Source organism: Ursus maritimus, unplaced genomic scaffold (assembly GCF_017311325.1).
Source record: "Ursus maritimus isolate PB19 unplaced genomic scaffold, ASM1731132v1 scaffold_18, whole genome shotgun sequence".
In the NCBI taxonomy this organism is placed as follows: domain Eukaryota; kingdom Metazoa; phylum Chordata; class Mammalia; order Carnivora; family Ursidae; genus Ursus; species Ursus maritimus.
Genome location: NW_024424230.1, coordinates 26,845,341 through 26,861,737, shown reverse-complemented (window position 1 = coordinate 26,861,737; position 16,397 = coordinate 26,845,341). Strand labels below are relative to the sequence as shown.

At 52.2% G+C, this 16,397-nt stretch overlaps 1 protein-coding gene across 3 annotated transcripts in view; it reads left to right on the top strand.

Annotated features, from left to right (window-relative positions):
* The first annotated feature begins 14,058 nt into the window (after window positions 1-14,058).
* Window positions 14,059-16,397, top strand: part of CUNH18orf25 (chromosome unknown C18orf25 homolog) — a 76,292-nt gene continuing 73,953 nt past the window's right edge. The window contains exon 1 of one of the 3 annotated variants that reach the window (XM_008691593.2): window positions 14,059-14,224. The gene's annotated coding sequence lies outside the window, so the exon portion shown is untranslated. Of the gene's footprint in view, window positions 14,225-14,548; window positions 14,837-16,397 lie in introns of those variants that run through there. The other 2 variants (XM_040632551.1, XM_040632552.1) reach the window with 2 other exon arrangements.

Genomic DNA, 16,397 nt, shown 5'->3' with positions numbered 1-16,397 from the left:
GTGTGTGTGTTTTAAAGAGGGACTAGGCCCTCCCTGAGGTCAGAGACTCTCAGATGTTGGCTTTGAAGAAGCTGCCATGCTGTAAGTGGGTCTCTGGAGTGGCCATGTGGCAAGGAACTATGGGCCTTTAGTAACGGAGAGTATCCAGCTGACCACCAGCAAGAAACCAGGACCTCAGTCGGGCAATCATGAGAAGATGAATTCTGCCCACGAGGGAATTCTGCCAATAGCCTGAGGGGGCCTGGAAACAGATCTTTCCCCATTTGAGGCTCTGATGAGACAGCAGCCCCGACTGATACCTGGATTCCAGCATAGCAAAACTGGGAAACGGTGGATGCAGCTAAGCCAAACCCAGAATCCTGATCCATGAAAATTGAGCATTATAATAAGTGTGTGTTGTTTTAATCCACTAGATTGTGGTCATTGGTTATGCTGTATAGAGAATCAGCACATTGGACACATGCCTTAACCTCCTTGGGCTCCGGGTGTTCATCTGCAAAGTGGGGCAGTGGTTGGTCACACCTAGATGTCTTTCCAGCTCTGGCTCTGAAGACTGCATCTACGGGGCAGATCCTGGGTGTTTTGGTGTTGGGAGGAGGGAGAACGATTTTCTTCATGCGTGAGCAGATGCGGGGAAGGGGCTGTGGATGCCAAGGAGGTGAGCCACTGAGGCTTCTGCTGCACAAGCAGGAAAAATGCAGGCAACTGAGGACTCACCCTGAGTCCCCAGTGACCCGGCTGCCTGGCTGGACGCTGACCACAGTTGGCATCGCTCCTGGCTGCAGGAGCGATCATCTTTCAGAAGCAGGAAAAACAAGCATCCTCTTTTCCGTGCTATGTAAGGGAAGCTTCGCCGCACTGGGCACTCGCCCCCATCTCTGTCAGTTTAGCAAGAGGCAAAAGATCCCCTCTCACACTCTTCATCTCCAGACACCTAAAGTTCTTGGGCTGGCGACCTCAGGAACTGACCTGGGGAACTCACGGGTAGCTGAGTCAGGGAGGGCATCAGGTTTCCTGTGAGCTCTTGGCAAACTCGGAAGTAGGTGAGGTTGTGCCTGTGTGTTCTCCCACCAGGCCAATCCATCATGTCCCCTTACTTTCCACACTCCTGTCGCCTGTCACAGGGGCCCCAGACCACTAACATGTCCCAGAGGTGGCGCATCAATTCTCAGTCTTGCCTCCCCCAAATACTCCCTCAGACACAGCTGACAGGCTCGTTTGACTGGCTGAAGCGATTGTCCCTTATTAAATTCCTTAGGGGATGATCTCATTAAGCCTTGTTATGGGTCACTTCTATTTCAGGGAGAATACATTTGCTGGAATCTTTCTATGGGCAGCTAGTTAATTGAAACCTGAAGTAGGGGGTGGGGGAGGGGTAGGCGCCGGCAAGGTGGTGAGCAGGTGGGCAGCGAGACTGGCTGGGTGAGGAGCTAGGAGCTGGTGGAAGGAGGAGGCAGGGGGTCCGTGTGAGGGGGACTGATAAGACAGAAGACACAGGCCATGGAGGGGGAGGGGAGATAAAAACAAGGGCACCCTGCAGCCTGATCTGCAAGATAGCCTCTGAGCTGCCTCCCAGCCTCTGTGCTCAACCCTGCCCAACACATGAGTCCAGACCAGCATGAAGCGATAAGGGCCTAGGCCAGGATGTGGCAACAGAAATGGAAAAGAAGGAGATGTGAGAGGACTTGGAAACCAATTTAATACGAGGACAAAGGAGAGGAAAGTGCTCAAGATGACCTTGAAAGATCCCTGGAGGATGGGGAGACGTGCCAGCAGACAAGCCCAGCAGAGGCCTCAGATCGATGCCAAGCTCACGGCTCTATCGTTTGAAGAATCCCTCTTCACCCAGTCTGAAATAATGACCGTACCCAGTCTTCTGGCTCTTCAGCCATGATGTGCACAGACAGGAAGCATGAGCTGCGGACCACCGCGAACCGGCGTCTCTCCCTGCACTGGGGATGCAGTATAAACCAGCGCACTGCCCAGGCCAGGCAGCTCCAGCCCCTTCCGGGCAGCTAGCTCCTCTCAGAATGGTTTACTTCAATTCCCTTTTCGAATAGTCGTGCTGATCTTCACCATGGACACTGTGCCCGAGAGCCCGTAAGGATGGAGGAGCGTTTTGTGTTGGGGACCTTAACATCAAGTGAACTTGGTATGGTTGGAAGACAGGTGGCTGCTGATTAGTCGAGTGGCCGGGGTCTTGAACTTCTGGACCTGGCTTCTTCACCTGTAAAGGAGGGAGGGGGATTAGGTGATTCCTGGAAACTCTCCTACCTTTCTTTCTTTGCTTTGTTTCATGCATGGGCAAGTGCTGCGACACGTTTGATTTCCACAGAAGTGTAGGGTCGTCCTTTAATGCAAAAAAACAATAGTAGTGTGAGCACCCACAGAGTGGGCGTGAGGTGTGACATGGAACCTCTATTCCCTACTCCTCGTGTGTCCACGTGGAGGTGGCTCCATTGAGCCCCGTTCCTGGAGTCTCCCTGGCCTCTCTGTCTCTGGAAGAAAGACATCTGGTTGGAAACTTGGACGGAAGGAACTGAGCATGCTGCACTAAGACCAGCTTCCCAAGTTCACATGTTGAAGCCCTAACCCCCGTACCTCAGAATGTGGCTGTATTCGGAGACAGGGCCCTTAAAGAGGGGATTGGGTTAAAATGGAGTGGTTAGGGTGCGTCCCAGTCCACCACGGTCTGCGTCCTTAGGAGGTTAGGACACAGACCACATAGACTGAGGAGAGGCCACGTGCAGACACAGTAGGAAGGAGGCCATCTGCAAACCAAGGAGACCTTAGAAGAAACTAACCTTGCTGACACCTTGACCTTGGACTTCCAGCCTCCGGCACCGCGAGGAAATAACTTTCTGTTGGTTAAGCCCGTCTGTGGCACTTCACCATGCCCGCCCCCGTGAGCTAATACACTGTTCTCTTTAGGACCTGCCTGCCTCCAGAGGGTGTATATCCAGAGCCTCTTGTCATGCACCAAACCTGCTTTAGGGGGGAGGGCTGAGTCTGTCCAGGTCTGTCTGCTGCCACGTGAATGTCCGTCTGCAGTGGCCGGGATGGCGCATGTGTACCGTGTCCTCCAATCTAGTTTGTATCTGCCATAAAGTTGACATTTAACGTTCATCTATTTCTTGTGTCTTATTTCTCAATTGGTCCCAACCTAGAGGAGGAGAAGAGGCGGGGTTATTTACTGCACCTCCACCCCCACCCCAGAAAGAAAAGGAAAGAGCACCATAGCCCATGTTACATATTAAACCCCTCTCTCAGTGGTGCCCTCACTGCTCCCAAGTGAGCTCTCTACATCCAGGCCCACTCATTCCCAGGGTGGCCTGGCTCTTAGATTCCACTGGGAACCCCACCTATTACACCTTTCCTCTCCTCTATGCTGCAAAATTCTCTTCATTCTTCAGGTCTTGGCTCAGAGGTCTCCTCCTAGCTGAGTCCTCCTTGGGGCCCAGGTCATGCTTGCAGCTTCCTCATGTCAGCTCCTATGACTCTGGGTACATATTCCTATTATTCTGTCCTACCGTCCTGTCTGTGTTCTCCACTAGGACAGATATGTTGAGCGCTGCGCCTGGAAGGATTTCTTCTGGTCACATCTGTGTCCCTAGTTCTTGGTGCTTGGCTCCAAAGCAGGTGTCCATAAAGGGCTGGAGTATTAATGAGTGGCAGGATGACATTTTGATATATTAATCTGTGTGTTTCTCATAGTTTTCCACCCCACCCCTTCCATTTCAAGTGGACTGGCTGGTTGGTAATTCCTTCATTTGGGCTTGGTGTAAAGCAGAGGAGCCTGAGTTCAATGACTTCCTGTCCTTTGAAAAAAATCTAAACTCACTGGGTTTGGGGTGTGTGCGTGTGTGTGTGTGTGTGTGTGTGTGTGTTGTGTGGGAAGGGTAGGAGTAAAGAGGGGGGATGGCTTTTGAGAGAGAAGAAAACATGAAGGCCTAGAAGGGGAGAGAAGTGTGGGTGCCCTCACCCTTGCACAGCCATCCATGATGGACGTGGCCAGTCCTCCTTTATGGGGCGGGAGCAAAGATTTCTGCTCCCCAAAATGACATGGAAACAGAGCGAGCTGCCACCCATCACTGGGCTTTAGCAAATCATGTATCTGCATTGGTAGAAGACAAGACCCCCACCCCACCTTTCTGGGCACTTAAGATCTGGAGTCCTAAGTGAGGAAGGGAAATGAAAATTCAGCAATGACTTGGGGCGCCATTAAGCATCTGCCTTCGGCTTAGGTCATGATCCCAGGGTCCTGGGATGGAGCCACATTGGGCTCTCTGTTCACCAGGGAGTCTGCTTCTCCCTCTCCCTCTCTCTCAAAATCTTAAAAAATTCAGCAATGACTGACATGGACTTTCCTGCCAGGTGGGGGCCTTGGAGTAGAAATTAAATAGATTTCTAGGACATAAAGAAAGTGGTGTTTCTTGCATACTTAAGTTGGGAGGACTAGATTATCATCCACTAGAAATGAATTCTGGATCCTCGAAGTCCTGAAATGCTCCTCCCTTTCCCCCTCTTCTGACTCAGAAATTTTGCCAAGATCTGAAACTGGTCCAAAATTTATCCCCTCGTTTGTCCCCTCGACTGTTGTCTAGAGTGCGGCAATTTGGGAGAGGGTTTTATCATTCTCAAGACTTTATGGTGACTTGTCCTCTCAGCAGTCTGGGGCAGCCCCAGAAGGCGAGTCCTTCAGCCATTGGATGTTCCCTTCCAGAGATTAAAGGTCTCAGTAAAGGAAAATTATATCCTTCCTTCAATGAGGATGGAGAATAGAGTGCTGCTCAAAGTCAAGCCACGTGCACGGGAGGGTGAGGCACCCAGGGAGGCCAGAGAAGAAGCTCTGCAGGGAAATGAACCCAGGCGGGTAAGGGGTGGGGGTGAGGCTATGTCAGACAGGAAGGATCCCTCTAGCCAACACTGGGCCACGGGAGCAAGGTGCCCAAGAATGCCAGGAGATCAATAGAGCTCTCTCTCTCTCTCTCTCAGGCCCAGCTAGTCTACTGCAGTTAAGACCTCTTAGAAACCACAAACATCTCTCTCCCATCTTTAGCCCCTCTCTTGTCCCTGCTGCCCCCCTCTACCTTGGTGCAGAGTCAAAGCTCCCCAGGGATGGTGTGGTGAAAGAATGTCGACTTCCTCACCCTCAGTAAGCCCAGGGACACACCATCTGTCTCTGAGGTAGACTGGGGAGGAGAATATACGTTGAGAGGAGGAGAGCAGACCAGCAAAGACAAGAGGGGAGGCCAAGTGGGAACTGGGCAGGAGGGGACAGAAGAGAGGAAGGAGAGCTTGGGTTTGGGTGCCCCCCAAAAAACAGAGTCTGAGACAAGAGCTGGCACACAGGTAGTTAATTTGGGAAGCTCCTTGGGAACAGGAGGGAGGGACTGGGAAGAGTGGCCTGAGGAAGGAGGGAGAGCCATTCCGGGGGGAATGCTACAACTCTGGTCTCCGTGGAGGCTGAGTGGGACATGGTCCTGCTGGTTGCCTCTGAGGAGCACTACAGCAGGGGCCACAGAGTTGTCCACCTGAGGGAAAGAAGGAGGGTCATTGATCCACTAGCTCTGGCCTCTGCCGGCTGAGTGTCACCCTGTGAGCTGTTGATTACTTCTTCCAGGTTCCTCCAGAGTCGATGGTCTGCCGCAGAAGGGAGGCCCCAGGGCAGGTGACGTTGGCACACAGGCAGCCAGGGCACAGCGCAGGAGCAGAGGCTGAACAGAAGATGCAGCAAAAGAATGGAGAGAGAGGAAGGGAANNAGGGCAGGTGCCACGGGCTGGGGTGGACAAGATGAACACGAATAGTTCCTGTTTGGGGGAGAGCGACAAGCCCAGCAGAGGCAGCACAGTGGCTGCTGGGGACCCTCCGCAGAGCTCCTAGAACCGGCTGGGGTGAGCCCTCAGTGTCATCGCCTTGTCTGCTACCAGACTCTGGCAGGCACAGGGGAGCCTTGGCAGTGACGGTATGTCCCCACGCCCTGGTAGCCAGGAGCAACCTCTTTTGGGCCTTCCAGGAAGTTACACTGTCTCCTTAGTGTTTCTGGCTCTTCTAGTTCAACAACGTTGACTTAGGGGTTCTGGCTGAAAACACACCTCTCCCAAGAGGCAGACTGATGGCATATGATTATACTAAAGGGTCATGACCATGACCTGCCGAAATGGAAGCGAGCTTCCTTTAGTCCTTGTGGCGATGGGAAATCCAGTTTGGGGCATGGTTGCCACCCCTACTCCAAACCCTCAGTGTCGGGCAGATTTGATGAGATAAGCTCTTGAAGCTTCTGAAGTTTAGAAAGGCCTGGAACATTCCATATTTGTATTCTATCTGCACTGTAGACCCAGGCTCCTCCCATAGAGTAGGACTCTTCCCACACAGCACTGACCTTTCCTTCTCTGATGTATTATCATACTACTAATAATCAATAGCCCAGATTGATCTCTCAACTGTCCTCTTTTTTTTTTTTTTTAGATTTTATTTATTTATTTATCTGACAGAAAGAGAGAGAGCACAAGCAGGGGGAGCAGCAAGCAGAGAGAGAGGGAGAAGCAGGCTCCCTGCTGAGCAGGGAGCCCGAGGTGGGGCTCAATCCCAGGACCCTGGGATCAGGACCTGAGCCAAAGGCAGACACTTAACCGACTGAGCCACCCAGGTGCCCTTCTCAACTGTCTTCTTAATGTTCTTTTCCTTTGAGTTATTTTTGTCTTCTTTAATAGTAAATTCCAGAGTTTCTTGGTTCCCAGTACACCAGAACTGCGAAACGGTTGGGGTTGGGGCTCAGTAAGAATGTATAGTTACTGTATACATGTGTGTGTTAGACTGTGTGTTAGACTGGTCCTCCTAGGCTGTCAGATTGTTGTGATTCAAGAATTCTGAAAAACCTGGTTAACCAAAAATACCTCCCTCCTCCCAGCTGACCTGCCTTGCCATCTGTGATTCCTATCTTTTATGTCATTCCTGGATGGCTTCTGGAGAAGCCTTTATTTTAGTTTGACAAAATGCCATCGCCTGGGAGACATCATGTGTTAGTCAGCTATCACTCTAGTAAGAATTGGCTTCCTTAATTAATTGTTGTTAAGATGTGAAGACTAGAAGCTTAGAGATTGAGTCCTAGGCCAGGATGTTTTGGTTGTCAGAGGTGGGGAAGAGAGAGGCAAAGAAGGCTAAAGTCCTGGGGGCTTGAGTGGTGACAGTGGCAGCACTGACTGGGTCAAGGAGGGTCCTAGGTGTAGTGAGCACAGAAACACCAAAGAGAAAGTGATTTTACAGTTTTGCCTTAGGTAAGGCCAAAGTGACCTCCCATGAACAAGTTCTTAGTTCTCTGAGGGCAGAGACTGGGCATTATACATTTCATACATCCCCCAGACTGACCCACAGTGCATACGTGGGTCTTCTCTTGGGTGACAGAATGGAGCCAGCTTTGCACACACACATCAGTCTGTGAGTCCTCCCCATCAGTTAGCTGGTCTTTTGCCCTTCTGGTGATTTGAACGACTCACAGCAAAAACCACCGCAGGATTAAAAAGCTAGAGCAGCTCTACTGGGTGCTCTAAGGGACATATTTCTCCAAACAAGCAAAACTAGCCAAACAAAAACATTATTTCTGCAAAATAAAAGGGCTGCCTCTAAGGCCCCCTTCTCGGCCTGAGGGTTTCTCCTGGTTTTCAGTAAATGACAGGAACTCTAGAGGAGGGAGGCCTTTGGAAGCTGCCTGGTGTTCCCTGGCCTGGCTCGCGAGGGCCCCCCCAGCCTGCTGCCCCCACACGGGTTCTGTAAATCCCTGCTTTGTCTTTTTCCCAGGGGCCCCATCCTGTTTCCCAAAGCCTGGTGCCTCTGCACTCACTCCTCAAGAGAGGAGTCACATGAGAGATGACCCTCCTTCCTTTAATTTTAGGTTATTGTTGCTGCTGTCAGTCTATTGAAGTACTTTAATGAATGCTTGTATTGTTCTCAGGCTGGAGCCTTTTTCAAATGATCAGCACATTATAAAACACAATAATGAGTCTAATTCCCACCCCCCCAACACATACACACACACTCACACACACACAATGGCATTGCTAAGTCCCCCAGATATGCACGGTAGTGAAGAGTCTGGGATGTAGGGGCAGCAGAGCTGGGTTTGGCCCTGACTCTCCTGTTCAGTGCTGGTGACCTTGGGCAAGTCCATTCATTCATTCATTCATTCATCCATCCAGTAAGTATTTATTCAACATTTCCTTGTATCAGTCATATAATCTCGGCAAAATGGTTTTTTTTTTAAGATTTTATTTATTTATCTGAGAGCGAGAGAGTGAGAGCATGAGCAGAGGGAGGGGCAGAGGGAGAAGCAGACTCCCTACTGAGCAGGGAGCCCCATGCGGGGCCAGGACCCCGGGATCATGACCTAAGCCGAAGACAGGCGCTTAACCGACTGAGCCGCCCAGGCGCCACTCTCTGCTAAATGTTAACAATGTCTGCTCTTGCTACCTTTCCTGACTAGACGAGCTAACGAAATCGTTATGAAGTATTCTAGGTAAACTCCAAACACACTTGTGTTGTTGGCATTCATCAGCAAAGAGCTTAAAACAAAACTGGAGGGGTGGGGGAAGAGGGCCCAACCCACAGCACTCCATACATCACTTGTACAAGAAATATACCTCTTCCGGGCTGTCTGGCTGTGCTTGTACTTTGGGAGCCCAGCCTTTCCGCAAGCCGGACTTTGCCTGGCATACCCTTCTTTTCATTTCTGTTCTTGGAAACCCTGCTTTCTCCAACGCCCTAGTCGAAAACTTCCTCTTCTACGAAGTCTTTCTTGCTCTTGGGCATTCATTTCTTCCTCCCACAAGTCCTTCCCCTGCTTTGGGGATCGCCGAGTCCCACCTATGAACTACTGTGATTTGTTTCTAGATTGAGCCCTGTTACCAGACAGATAGCAGTGTTCTAGAAGGAGGCAAGAGGTGTTCTTTTCCAGGAAGCCTGGCTCTGCCCCTTCATCTCATGGGACCTTGCTCGAGCACACTGTCTTCTCTGAGCCTCAGTTTCCTCTTCTGTAAAACCTGCCTTGCCCTTGCTGACTGTGGGGAGGATGAATGAGATACCACATGCCAAGGGCCCAACACAGTGTGCCTTACTTTTACTGGGTAGGCTTTCAATAGCTGTCTTTTAAATGAAATCGAGGGGCATGCAGGCAAACTTTGGTGGGCTCTCCTAAGACACAAATAGAGGAGGTGGCCACTTAGTAGGTGCAAATGAGGAACTTTGGGACCATCTCTACACAGGATTTGGTACCTGAAATATCACCAGGAAAGGTGAATGCCTCCTCAAAGGCACTCCTTTCTGTTTCAGTACCACTGGGAGAGGCAAAGCTTCAAGGCACTCGACCTCCCCAGGGGTTGGGCGCCGACAGCATTGACCGCCAGTGAAAGGTGGAGACACCACAGGGCAGGGAGGTGAGGAGTCTAAGGAGAAATTTAGTAGGACTGGTCTTGCTTAACATAACATTTATTTAAAACCAAGTATGTTAATTTTCAGTCGAAGTTTTTACCATCACACCAATTCTCTGACTACAGTTGCGCGTTCCAACGATTCAGGTCCATTCTGACATGAATTTCCCTGAGTTAGTGCAGACCCCAGAAGAGTGCTCCCACTTAAGATGCCAGGAGCAGGAGGAGTCCCCAGGCTACCCACACTTATGCCTGGCAGACTATAGATTTGGGGTTTCCTACAACTCTCCCCTAAATTCGATAATTCACTAAATGTCTCACAGAACTCAGGAGAGTATGTTACCTAGGATTATCGGCTTACTTCAAAGGATACAACTCAGGAACAGCCAAATGGCAAAGAAACATGGTGGAAGGGGGTTGGAGGTTGGCGCAGAGCTTCCACACCCTCCCCGAGAGCGCCACCCACCCAGCCTCTCAATGTGCTCACCAGCATGTGGTCTCCGTGAACCCTATCGTTCAGGGGGTTTTATTGATGTTTCATACAGATTAGTCATGACTAATTAAATCAGTGGCCGTTGGTGACTGGACTCAAGCTCCAGCCCTTCTCCCCAGCCCAGAGTGGGGGTGGGGCTGACCGGTCCAGCATGCTCCTCCCAGGAGGACTTCTCCAGCAAACAGCCCCCATCCTGAAGCTACCTGTGGGCCCACCCAGAGAACCCTCATTAGCATAAGCTCAGGTGTGGTTGAAAGGGCTTTCCTAAGAATGACAAAAGGCACTCTTATCACTTGAAATTCCAAGCCTTTTAGGAGCCCTGTGCCAGGAACTGAGGACAAAGACCACAGTTTTAATTATGCCCCAGATTCCCTGATGTTGTTCTTACTTAAATATCACAGTTTTCAGAGCTGGAAAGGGGAAAGTGGGGGACTGGGGACCTTCTCCATAAGGCTGGTGTTTCTGTGGCTCTGAAGCCCTTGAATCTTTTCTTTCCAATTCCAGTGTGTCTTCGGAACTATCCTATCCACCCCCAACAAGGAAGGTTCCCTGGGGCTGCAAGCCCTTCCCTTCTTTCCTAAGGCTTTCCATCCTTCGCCTTCAACAGCAACCAGATTGAGCCTTCCCCCTCCCAGAGCTCTCCCTACCCCCTGGTGTGGTCCATGTGGGGTCAATTCCTTGCCGGGCTATTTGCGGGCTGGGAGGATCTACTGTCTGAGGTCTTGATCAGAACACTCAGCAGAGGGGGAGACGTCACACCCTGCTTCGCTATTAGCGCTGAAGGAACACAGCCCAGACTCCCTTCGCTCACCTGCAGCCCCCCACCTCCCTTCCGGCCATCCATCTCCTCATTCCTCTGCTGTCCAGCCACAGGCAGCTTGGCCCCAGGGTTGTCGTCCTCTGAACATCCCAGGGGCTTTTCCACCTATTGCCCCCTTTTCCCCAAGGTCAGCTTCTCTGCATATTTTTCCATCAGTCGCAAACATTTATCGGATCGCCCTGTCTGCCGTGCTCTGTGCTGGACACCAAGGGAGCTCAGAGGAAGGAGGCATGACCTCTGCCCTCAGGGCGTTGCCTGTCTCCCTCCTTTGTAACAACAGTCAGGCAGGCTCCAGGCCTTCCCCGAGGCATCCCTCACTGCCCTCAACTGCAGGCCTACCTCCTCCCAGCCTCTCACCCACTTGGCATCTGGCACCACTTCCTTGTCCTGACATCCCGTCGGGTTTCTGTGTCTCCCCAGCTAGATGCACAGACGGACTTCCTCCATTCACACCCGCGTTCTCGTGTCAGCCACGGAATAGTGCCCCGCTGCGCTCTCCAGTGAGTCAGGCGGGTGAGGAGGGTACGCAGGAGAGCAGATCTTACGAAGGGAACAAACAACCGGAGGTGGGCAGTGGGATGCTAGTCGGACGGCATGTCCGAGGAACCCCTCGCTCCTCCCACCCTGGAGGTCACACAAGGTCGAGTCCTCCGTCATACAGAGCTGTTTCTTACATTGAAAAATGAGAGGACAACACACCCTTGCTGAAAATTTGAAACTGTCCGTTGCATTTATTTCCATGTTTTAATACAAGTCATGACTTGCCATATAGCGGGGATGGCATGGGGGCCCCCTGATTTGACAGAGGGACAGGGAGCCGAAGACAGAGAAACCTCACTCAGCCACCCCAGAGCACAGGGATGCTAAGGGAGGTGTCCCCTCTGAGCCACCCTCAGCCACGACTGGCTCCACTTTCATGGCCTCTTCTGCCCTGTTCCATTCTGGTTCCAGATGAACTTGGGAGTTGAGCTGGCTGCATCACTGTACTTAACCAGCGTGAGTCTGGGTGCCTGAGGGAGGTGCTTGCCTGGAGGGTTGCCATCAGAACAAGGCCCTGTATATGGAATGTTCTCTCTGAGCCAAGGATTGTGCTGACAGCTTTACATATACGTCACTTCACTCTGAGCCTTTACAAGAGCCTGCCAGGTAGTGTCAGCAGTTACCTGTGTTGAACAGGTGAGGACCCTTATGTTTGGCAGGGTTACCGAACTGCCCAGGGGGTCACTGCTAGAGGGAGGCAGAACTGTTCCAAATTCAGATCCGTCAGATTCCAGAGCCCCTAGTGCTGATGACCATGTGACCCTCTGCTGCTAGGAATCCTTAGACTGTTCTGGATGACCTTCCACATGGAGGACATAATTTAATTCTGTGGACTAATGCTCTGAGGCAAAGCGGGTAGTGTTAACTCTGGAAGCGGTGACTTGTCTGGGGTTCTGTGGCCAGTGCAGTGCAGAGGCTCAACACGTCCCCTCATAGCACGTACTGGGAGATCGTAGTGAATGCTGGTCATGCTGGGGTGGGAGGGTAGAGGGGTGGGTGGTTACGCTGAGGTAGGGGTAGCCTGGTTCTTAGCAATCTGAGAAGAAAGAGAGGGACAGTCCTGAGCCCACAGATAAGAGTTCTGTCTCTCCGATCTCCCATTTTCCTCACCTAAAGAGTGGTCCTAATAGTAACATCCACCTTACAGGAGGAAATGGCAGAAGTAACCTGCTTGGTCAGGAGAGAAGGGGCTATAGTCAAAGCAAAGGCCAGCCACACTCTGATGCTACTTACTGCTCAGGCCACGGTTTCTATCAGGCACCTGCTGCAGGCCCAGCCCCAGCGCTGGTAGTACACCAGGTGTAAGCAAGGATGCCAGAGAGTGATTCAGACAGGTCTGGCTTTGGCCTCCAAGACTTAGGACCGAAGTTGAGAGGAGAACCACTGCTACGATTCAGTAGTAACACTGCAGGTAGGTTAAGGGATGGACGTGTTTGTAGGACGGTGTCTGTGAACAAAGGGATCGTGATCAATTTCTGGTAGAGACAATGGGATGGAGGGGGTTGCTAGTGATGTAGATGGGGGGAAGGGGGTTGGGCTGGTTTTATGGAGATGGGATTTCAGGAGCTTGGAGAGCTGAGCATGTGACCAACGTGAGATTCTGGGAGACAGTTCAGTATCTCTACAGCATTGATGAGATAAGATCGCCAAGGAGTTGTTTTAAAACCAAAGGTATTAGTCCACATTTATTCTTTCACTTCAAGACTGACAGGTGTGAGTTTTGTAGTGAAATTTTCTCTTTTTCTTCTGAAAGAGCTTGGGCTCTTATCACTGCCCCACAACTTCTCAAATTCCTTGAGGACTAAGGTAGCAGGGAAATAAATGAACAAAGGGATGAACAAGTGAGTTCAATACACACAGAATGTTCCTCCGGCACCCGGTATGTTCTCAGTGAGTCTCAGAGTGGTAGGTGGTGGTAGAGGTTGGGAGAGCAAGCCCTAGAGTTGGACTGTTTGTGTTGGAGTCCTGCCATTTACTGATGTGTGACCTTGGGTGGGTCACTTTAACCATTCTGGGCCTCAGTTTCCATTTTTCTCACCTGGGGCTGGTAATGGTACCGAGCTTATATGGTTGTTATGCGGATTAAATGAATGAATCCATTTAAACACATGCTACAATGCCTGGCACATAGTGGGCATTCAAAAAAAGTTAGCTATTAATATAAAATTATTTTATCAATTTATTCGTTTAATCATGGATGGAAAATTCCCATGCTTGTGGGCAGTCAGCATAAGTGAGTGAACTGGGGGAGCTGAAGCGTGTGATCTAAACGGGAGACTGATGTTAAGGGGAACTTGGGGCCAGCGGATTTCCATAATCTCCTCCTGGGTAGTGTCACTCCAGGTGCCAGCATGGCGCCTCTCCTGAAAAAGTAAAGACCTTTTACATTTTCTTCTCAAGCTTTTATTTATTCCTTTACTTCTCGAAACCCTGACTTTGGGAGGGCCGGCCCTTGGCTAGATCTAGAGCTGCGTTTTGTTCTCCGTATGTCCTGAGCCTTGTATCAGCCAGATGGCCGGCGCCCACTTCCCCTTTCCTCCAGGTCCCGCGTACAGCATGTTTCTTTCAATCACAGACCTGAAGGAAGGGCCTCGAAAACTCAGAACACCCGGGGCGTCACCCTTCCCACGGTGAAGTGCAAATGAGAGGAGTGACTCTGCAGAGGTGGAATTTGGGGCGTCTGCAACGCTAGCAGGGGCGGAGCGGGCTCTCCCCGGCTGACCCTGTGTCACCAGCAGGTGGCGGTCTATCTTCCAGGCCTGCAAGGTTCCCAACCAGAAACTTGAACGGGATGTTGATGCCACTGCGAAAGAGGATCACAGCCCAGTCTCCTCGAGCCGAGCTGTCGGCATCCGTGAAAAAGTGGGGAGAGAAGAGAACGGAGTCCCTGCTGGAGTCACTCAAGGATTCAGACACTACGAGCTTCATTCGGGAAGGCTTCAGAAGGGGTGAGTACTGAGAAGCGCACGGAAAAGGGAGTGTTGTCCTTCTCTTAGGGCATTATCCTTGGCTTGCATTGACTGATTTCCGACCCTCTGGGAAGGACATTTCTGGAAGGGAGCTGCCTGATCAGATGGATGGAGCGCGGGAAAGAAGCCCGGGAAGCTGGTGCCTGCGCCCCCGGCGCTCTGCAGCGGGAGGAGCGCCTATTCCCTTCCGCCAGATGGCGCTCTCTGGCTTTCCCTCGGCTTCCCGCTCCAGTCCCTGGAGGGTGCCGCCGCAGCGGCCGCTCTAGCCGACCCGTGCGGGCTCTGTGGTTCCGGGCGGAAGTGAGGCGCCGAGCGGAACGGCCTCTGGTGACATTTTCTCCGGGCGGCGCGGACGAGTGAAGGGACTTGGTGGTGGAGGCTGTGGAGGTGGCGAGATTCGCTTTAGCCGCGGCGGGGCTTTGACCGCGACCCTCTGCTCGCCGCCGGGGCTTGTGCTGAGGAGGAGAAGGCGGCGGTGGCCGTCGCGTCCCGAGTCACCGCGGCCGGGGGAGTCCCAGCCGGGGGGTCGGTGCGTGCCCCGACGGGGCGCGCGGAGCGAGCGAGGAGGTGCAGAGCTGCCGCGGAGCGCAGGTGAGCCGGGAAGGTGCGCAGGGCTGGGGCCCGGCTGTCGGTCAAGCGGTGGGACCAGGCTGCGTCCCGGGGAGGGGTCGGGTTTGGGTCGGAGGGGCGCGGGCCGCGGGTGTGGGCTCTGCGGCGCCCGGGCGCCGGGGTCGTGACGGGCCCGGCCGGCGGGCGCAGAGTGTTCTCGCCCGGACTTGGCGGGAGGCACGGCCCGGGTGGGGGCTCCCGACAGGAGCGGAATCCCTGGACGCCTTGTTCGTCCGCCCGCCGTTGACCCTCAGGTCCTCCCGGCGCGGCCGAGCTGGCGGGCGGAGCTCCCTCTCCCCTTCCCCGGGCCGCACGGGTCTCTCTCCTCGGGGGCTGAGGAGGCTGGAGGTGCCGCCGCCCGCGGGCCGTGCAGGGGAGCGGTTTTTCGGCCCCGGAGTTATCTTCACGCAACTTTCCGGCGCCCCGGCCCGTGGGAGAAGCGGCGGCGGTAGCCCTGCCAACTCTGCCAGCTCCGCGAGCTGGGATCTGGCGCCGACACCTGCCCCTGCTCCCGGGAGCACGGGCGGGCGCCCTAGCGCCGCGGTTGCTGTGGCCTAGGAAGAGGGAGAAAAGGCTTCCTTTGGCTGGCGCCGCCTGCCTCTTGGCGCTTCTACTACCTTCGGTCGGCAGACGCCGCCAGTTGATGGGGAGGGATGTGTCAGTCTCCAAAATTGCCTCTTCTGGAGAGTTTGTCAACTTTATGTCGAAAATCGGCGCAGATGTAAACTGACGGGCCCCAATTAAAGATCATTGTCTTCTTTGACTCTTCTTGGGGAGTTTTCACTTCTCCCCAAGTAGCACTTCGTGCTTCGTAATTTCTTTCTTTTGGCATCGACCTCAGTTTATTGTTGGGGCCGCAGCCCCCACGAGAAACCGCAGGTCATCCGTTCTTTTAAGTCCTCCTCTCCGCTGTCGCAGAATAGAGGCTCGCAGGTTGAAGGAATGAACCTCTCTCTACTTGTTCTTCCAGATCGAACCGCCTGAGCAGTTTATGCTTAGATCTGCTTTTCATTTCTTGACTGAGCTTTTGCTTTCTGAATCCATCCACCCAGTAGGATGAAAATCCCACTGATGATGCTTTGTCAAGGTTGGACCTCTTAATTACAATACATCTGGCAGTTTTGCTTAGGCTATTATTGTGTAGTGTCGTTGGGCACATGCTAACAGTTTGAATCACTCCCTTTCTTCTCTTGGGATATTTTAAGGATGGAGGCTATTAACTTTCTAATGTAGTTTTGCTGATCCAGACAATCTGGATTCCTCCAGTAAGAGCATTGCCTTTTGGTTTAACAAGCATTTTTAGAGGCCTACAATTGATAGTTATTACCTGATGTCCTGAGGAGTCACAATGCTAACCGTTTGTTAGTGGGAAGTGTAATATTTTGGCTGTCTAATCTGGCCGATACAATGCTTAGTTTAGTGCTTTGTGCACAGTAGGTGCTCAGTAAATATAAAATTGAGTTAAATTTTAATTCAGGAAACAAAGATGGAGTTTACTGCAATGACCTATGCTGCTTTAAAAAGAATCTTAGTGAAATTTCAT